Below are 7164 nucleotides of genomic sequence, written 5' to 3'. Positions count from 1 at the left end.
TTTTTTTTTTTAAGCCTCGCTCTTGCCCAGGCTGGAGTGCAGTGGCATGATCTTGGCTCACTGCAACTTCCACCTCCTGGGTTCAGGAGATTCTGCTGCCTCATCCTCCTGAGTTGCTGGGATTACAAGCGACTGCCACCACGTTCTGCTAATTTTGGTCAGGCTGGTCTCCTGACCTCAGGTGATCCCCCGCCTCAGTCTACCAAAGTGCTGGATTACAGGCGTGAGCCACCGCTTCCAGTCTGCGTTTTTACTTTTTAGTAAACTCCCGTATTTTTGTTGAAGGCTGGGTAACCTGACTCCTTCACTCATTTTTACTGTAAACTGAGAGTACAGTGGGGCCTCCCGGTGGAGCTGTTCTCTGCAGTTTTAAATTACTTTCTACTTCTCCCTCTCTAACATGCATCCCTGGACTCATTTGTTAGACCCTTGTATATTGGGACTGTTGTGCTTTCTTTGAATGTGGTAGATCTCTTTCCAGAGGGGCTTCCCTTGATCCAGATCTCCCTAATTGGGAATGATGATCTCACAGACTAGAGTCTCTGATGCTGGTCATGATGTCAAAACTAAGTTCTGACTCACTTAGGGGACTGGATACTTGGGTACCCAAGAGGGGGCCAATGGGAGGGCCATAATTCTGTTTATTTTCAAATTGTCTTGTTTTCACCTTGTTAGAATGAGCTCTGGAAGCCCCAGCCAGGGACAATGCCCCTTCACAGAGATTCTGCACTAGCCTGAGTGAAGGCGTAAGGTTTGGAGCCTTCCCCTTCGGGGAGATGCGCTGTATAGCTATCACGCCTATATAGTGACTCCTGCGACTGGCCTTCAGGCTGGGAGAGGTGGAGAGCCATGCCTGATCTCCTTCGTTGCTATGGTGAGTGTCCTTCGTTTTGGCTCTCAGTTGGAGTGGTAGTGATCTGGTTAGAGAGTCTCTGAGCTTTTCTCTGAGGATCTTTGAAACCACCTGATAATACTCTCCATCCTGCCTGGAATCTCATGTGCTTCTTTTTTTTTTTTTTTTTTTTTTTTTTTTTTTTTTTTTTTTTTTTTTTTTTCTCTTGAGACAGTTTCACTGTGTCCAGACTGGAGTGCAGTGGCGCGATCTTGGCTCACTGCAACCTCTGCCTCCCAGATTCAGGCAATTCTCCTGTCTCAGCCTCCTGAGTAGCTCGGATTACAGGTGCCTGCCACCACACTTGACTAATTTTTTGTCTCTTTAGTAGAGACCGGAGTTTAACCATGTTGGCCAGGCTGGTCCTTGATTCCTGACCTTGTGATCTGACCGCCTTGGCCTCTCAAAGTGCTGGGATTACAGGCGTGAGCCACCGCACCCAGCCCTGTGCTTCATGTTTTTATGGTCAGCTACTTATGATGAGGTTTAATTGGCTGTGGTTCTGCAGTATGTAATACATGAAACATAGTGCTAGCATCTGGCTGGCCTCTGGGGAGACCTCGAGAAACTTTATATTGCATGAGATGCAGATGGAAGCAGGTCTGTAGCATGGCCAGAGAAGTAGCAGTGGCGGGGAGGTGCCACGCATTTTTAAGCAACCTGATCTCCAAGGAACTGACTGTCATGAGCACAGCAGGAAGGAGATGGTGCTTAAGCCATTCGTGAGTTCAGGGTCTCACTTTGTGTACAGGTTGGTCTTCAGCTCCTGCCTCAGTGAGCCACTGTGCCGGCCCCGACATGTATTGTGTTTTTTTTTTGTTTTGTTTTGTTTGTTTGTTTTTTTTTGGTTTGAGACGTTGTATCGCTCTGTCATCCAGGCTGGAGTGCAGCTGTGCAATCTTGGCTCATTGCAACCTCCGCCTCCCAAGTTCATGTGATTCTCCTGCTTCAGCTGCCCAAGTAACAGATTACAGGCACGCGCCACTACACCCAGCTAATTTTTGTATTTTTAGTAGAGAGTTTCACCATGTTGGCCAGGCTGATCTTGAACTCCTGACCTCAGGTGATCTGCCCATCTTGGCCTCCCAAAGTGCTGGGATTACAGGTGTGAGCTGTAACATCTGGCCAATTTTATTCTATTTTTTGAGATGAGGTCTTGGCTCTGTTACCTAGGCTGGAGTGCAGTGGTGCAGTCACAGCTCACTGCACCTGTAACCTCCTGAGTGGAAGCTTTCATCTCACTTCATCCTTGGAGTAGCTGATGGCCACAGGCATGCATCACTATCCCAGCTAAATTTTTTTTTTTTTTAATTTGAGGACGGGCTAGGTGGCTCATGCCTGTAATTCCTGCTCTTTGGGAGGCCGAGGCTGGTTGATCACCTGAGGGCAGGTATTGGAGACCAGCCATACCAACATGGTAAAACCCTGTCTCTACTAAAAATACAAAAATTAGCTGGGAGTGGTGGCAGGCATCTGTAATCCCAGCTACTTGGGAGGCTGAGGCAGGAGAATCGCTTGAACCCGGGAGGTGGAGGTTGCATTGAGCTGATATGATGCCATTGCACTCCACCCTGGGCGACAGAGCAGTACTTCATCTCAAAAAAAATAATTTGTAGATACGGGGTCCCAGTATGTTGCTCAGGCTTGTCTCAAACTCCTGGCTCACGTGATTCTCCTGCTTTGGCTTCCTAAAGCGTTGGAATTAACAGGCGTGAGCTACCATGCCCAGCCTTGACTTTTAGTATAGATTCAGGGGGTACACGGGCAGTTTGTTACATGAGTGTATTGTATGATGCTGAGGTTTGGGGTAGGATTACCCCCATCACCCAGGTAGTAGGTGTAGTACCCAACAGTTACTAAACTTTTGCCCCATTCCCTCTCCCAGTGTCTGACGTATGCCTGTGTATACCCAACATTTAGCTCCCACTTAAACGTGAGAACATAGTTACTTGGTTTTCTGTTCTGCAGTGATTCACTGAGGATCCTGGCCTCCAGCTGCATCAGTGTTGCTACAAGGGACATGTAGCATGTCTTTTTTTTTATTGGTGCATCCTATGTGGTTGTAATGTTCTCTTTATGAATTTTCAGGAATTTGCTGACGAAAAGAATATCTTCTGCCTGGTGCTGGGCATATCCTAAGAACTTAAAACTTTCCTGCATTACCCTGTGTGATCAACTGTCAACTTACTGGGGGAAGAATGCTTGAAATTTGGGGTCACTTCAGGTAGATAGCTTCTACTTTCTATATTTGTCTTACACAAGTATCTGGTTTTATCAAAGTAATTCTAATAAAATATTTTAAAGTAAATAAGACATTGGTCTCAGTGAAAATTATATGATACAAAAAGATTAAGGAAAGTGAAAGGTAAAGCCCTATCAGAGTTAATGCTAAGAGTTAGACTGTACTCCACCTTAACCCTAATGTTAGAGATTCTAGGTTGGATGACATAGTATTTTATATAATACACTAGAGTAGACATTTTTGACAATTGAGGTTTTTGGTGTTTTTTTTTTTGAGGCAGAGTTTCACCTTTGTTGCCAAGGCTGGAGTGCAATGGTGCAATCTTGACTTGCTGTAACCTCTACCTCTTGGGTTCAAGCGATTCGCCTGCCTCAGCCTCCCGAGTAGCTGGTATTACAGGTACCTGTCACCTCACCCAGCTAATTTTTGTATTTTTAGTAGAGAGAAGATTTCACCATGTTGGCCTGGCTGGTCTTGAACTCCTGACCACGGGAGATCCACCCACCTTGCCTCCCAGTAAGCCACTGCACCTGGCTGCATGAGAGATTTTTAAACAGTCTCGCTTCCTGGCCCTTCAAGCTGACCTGCCTGGCTTACAGTTACTCTAAGAGCAGCCTGCTACTTTAGGTACTGCAGGCAGTGAGCCTCCTAAGGCCTGGCCTCATCCTGGCCTCATCCTATCTCCCTACTGGAATAGGAGACAGGAATCCTTACCCACTGGCCAGTGTGCTGGTCCTCCAGGTGACACCGCCATCTGCCCATTGTTTAGTCCTGACCTTTGGAATCTGCCTGACTCCTTTCCTATTTTTACGTGCTACATCTAATTTGTCAACAAATCATGCTGTCTCTACCTTAGAAATGACATCAGGATCTGTGTCTCACACCTCTACTGCTATGCCATCCTGGTGGGAGCCACCTTTGGCTCTCACCTGCAACTGTCCCACCTGGTGTCGTGGCTTCCACTTTGCCCTGTTACAGCCTCTCTACACAGCAGCCAGAAGGTTCCTTCCAAATCAGGAGTCAGGTCATGTTTCTCTTCTGAAGATCCTGCAATACCTCCCATTTCACTCAGTAAAAGCCTCCATCTTACAAGGACCACCCAGCAAGTTCTCCCCATCTAGCTAGCTCTGTCATTGTCTGACCTCATCTACCCTCCACCCTGGCCACACTACAGAAAGCCAGGAGCTGCTTGGAGCTCTCTTGTCAATGTTCAGGGAGTAAAGTTTGCCCATTGGCCAGGGTCACAGTGTCAGGCTTTAGGGGTACACCCAAACCTGCACCAACAACTCACAGATCGGAATTTGTATCAGTTGGGCTGTGAGGAAATTCTAGGGCCCAGAAATAATCTTAAAAACTGTTTTGGGCCGGTTGTGGTGGCATGTGCCTATAGTCCCAGCTACTTTGGTGGCTGAGGTGGGAGGATCGCTTGAACCCAGAAGTTCTGGGCTGTAGTGCGCTATGCTGATCGGGTGTCCACACTAAGTTCGACATCAATATGGTGATCTCCTGGGAGTGGGGGACCACCAGTTGCCTAAAGAGGGGTGAACCGGCCCAGGTCAGAAACGGAGCAGGTCAAAACTCCCATGCTGATCACTAGTAGTGTGTTCATGCCTGTGAATAGCCACTGCACTCCAGCCTGGGCAATGTAGCGAGACCTCGTCTCTTAAAAAATATATATATTATTGTCCGGGTGCTGCAGCTCACACCTGTAATCCCAGCACTTTGGGAGGCCAAGGTGGGTGGCTCACAAGGTCAAGAGATCAAGACCATCTGCACAACATGGTGAAATCCCGTCTCTACTAAAAAATAAAAGGTTGGCTGCTTGTTTGTTATTTTCTTCCCTCATTTTTTTCTGTCTCCATTAAGCACAATTATTGGTATAAAAGAGGTTTTCAATACCCATTTTTAGACTGCATTCTAGCCTGGGCAGTAAAGCAACACTTCTGTTCTCTCTTCCTCTTCCTCTTTCTTCCTCTCTTTATTTTTCTTTCTCTCTTTCTTTTTTGAAAAATAAAAAATAAAAAAAAATACAAAAATTAGCTGAGTATGGTGGCATGTTCCTGTAGTCCCAGCTACTAGGGAGGCTGAGGTTGCAGTGAGCCGAGATTGTGCCCCTGCACTCCAGCCTGGTGCCTAGTGACAGCAAGACTGTCTCAACAACAAAAACAAAAATGCATATATGTGTGTGTGTACATATATATATATGCGCACACATGTAATTTTTTTTTTTTTTTTTGGAGACGGAGTTTTGCTCTTGTTACCCAGGCTGGAGTGCAATGGCGCGATCTCGGCTCACCGCAACCTCCGCCTCCCAGGTTCAAGCAATTCTTCTGCCTCAGCCTCCCAAGTAGCTGGGACTACAGGCACGTGCCACCATGCCCAGCTAATTTTTTGTAGTTTTAGTAGAGACGGGGTTTCACCATGTTGACCAGGATGGTCTCGATCTCTTGACCTCATGATCCACCCACCTGAGCCTCCCAAAGTGCCGGGATTACAAGCGTGAGCCACCGCGCCCGGCGTAATTTTTTGAACTATTTTGGGGCAGGGCACAGTGGCTCACGCCTGTAATCCTAGCACTTTGGGAAGCTGGAGCAGGCAGATCACTTGAGGCCAGGAGTTCGAGACCAACCTGGCTAACATGGTGAAACCCCGTCTCTACTAAAAATACAAAAATTAGCCAAGGGTGGTGGTGCAAGCCTGTAATCCCTGCTACTCTGGTGACTGAGGCAGGAGAATCGCTTGAACCTGGGAAGTGGAGGTTGCAGTGAGCCGAGATTGTGCCACTGCACTCCAGCCTGGGCAACAGAGCAAGACTCTGTCTCAAAAAAACCAAAACCAGCCAGGCGTGTTGGCTCAAGCCTGTAATCCCAGGACTTTGGGAGGCTGAGGTGGGTGGATCAGGAGGTCAGGAGATGGAGACCATCCTGGCCAACACGGTGAAACCCCATCTCTACTAAAAAAAAAAAAGTTAGCCAGGCATGGTGGTGTGCACCTACGGTCCCAGCTACTCAGGAGACTGAGGAAGAGGAATAGCTTGAACCAGGAAGCAGAGGTTGCAGTGAGCAGCCGAGATTGCGCCACTGCACTCCAGCCTGGTGACAGAACAAGACTGTCTTTAAAAAAAAGAAAAAAACCAAACTAACCAAAACCAGCAACTGGTAGCATGTAATTTTACATACTGGTGATATGTAATATTAACATTTGTTTACATCACATGGTAGTATATAAACATTACGTACTAGTATGTGTACATGCGTAATGTGCCTGGCCTCCCGTATTTTTGCACATCTGAAATATTAGCATCTTAAAAACATGGCTTGGGGGTAGTAAAGCTCATGCCTGTAATCCCAGCACTTTGGGAGGCCAAGATGGGAGGATCACCTGAGTCCAGGAGTTCCAGACCAGCCTGGGCAATATAGCAAGACCCCCATCTCTAAAAGATACACAATAAGCAAGATAAACAGTAGACCAACTAAATGAAGAATTAGTGAATTGGAAGGAGAAATAATCCATGATGCAGAGCAAAGAAATCAGAGGTGATATGAAAAGGAAGTTTTGAAATTTGAAGGATGGAATGAGATGCTCCAACTCCAGAGCTGCTTTCTTTGTTTTTTGAGACAGAATCTCACTCTGTTACCCAGGCTGGAGTGCAGTGGCATGATCTCGGCTCACTGCAACCTCCACCACCCAGGTTTAAGTGATTCTCCTGCCTCTGCCTCCTGAGTAGCTGGGATTATAGACGTGTGCTACCATGTCCGGTTAATTTTTTTGTATTTTTAGTAGAGACAGAGTTTCACTATGTTGGTCAGGCTGGTCTCGAACTCCTGACCTTGTGATCTGCCCGCCTTGGCCTCACAAAATGCTGGAATTACAGGTGTGAGCCACTGTGCCCAGCCTGCTTTGCTTGTTACATGCAGCCAGAACAGCCACAGAGCCATCATGAGCTCTGCCCAATGGCATACAGGAGTACCTGGTTTTTGGCATCTCAGGCCCATCTGTTTATTGTAGTACTTCCTTTTTCATTAGTATT

At 46.9% G+C, this 7164-nt stretch overlaps 1 long non-coding RNA gene and 1 other non-coding gene across 2 annotated transcripts in view; both read left to right on the top strand.

The window, feature by feature from the left end:
* The window catches only part of LOC108299886, a 4974-nt gene extending 1774 nt beyond the window's left edge, over positions 1–3200 (top strand). Inside the window, exons 3-4 of the long non-coding RNA XR_005199069.1 lie at positions 676–874; positions 2981–3200. This is a non-coding gene — a long non-coding RNA (uncharacterized LOC108299886). The remainder of the gene's footprint in view (positions 1–675; positions 875–2980) is intronic.
* On the top strand, positions 514–580 carry LOC119470236. The gene has a single exon (XR_005199118.1). It is a non-coding gene; the product is annotated as a small nucleolar RNA SNORD52 (small nucleolar RNA).
* Positions 3201–7164: the final 3964 nt, after the last annotated feature.

Source organism: Cebus imitator, unplaced genomic scaffold (assembly GCF_001604975.1).
Source record: "Cebus imitator isolate Cc_AM_T3 unplaced genomic scaffold, Cebus_imitator-1.0 Scaffold24, whole genome shotgun sequence".
Taxonomy (NCBI): Eukaryota; Metazoa; Chordata; class Mammalia; order Primates; family Cebidae; genus Cebus; species Cebus imitator.
Note: the sequence above shows the minus strand (reverse complement) of the source record. Positions and strands in the feature narration are given on the sequence as shown.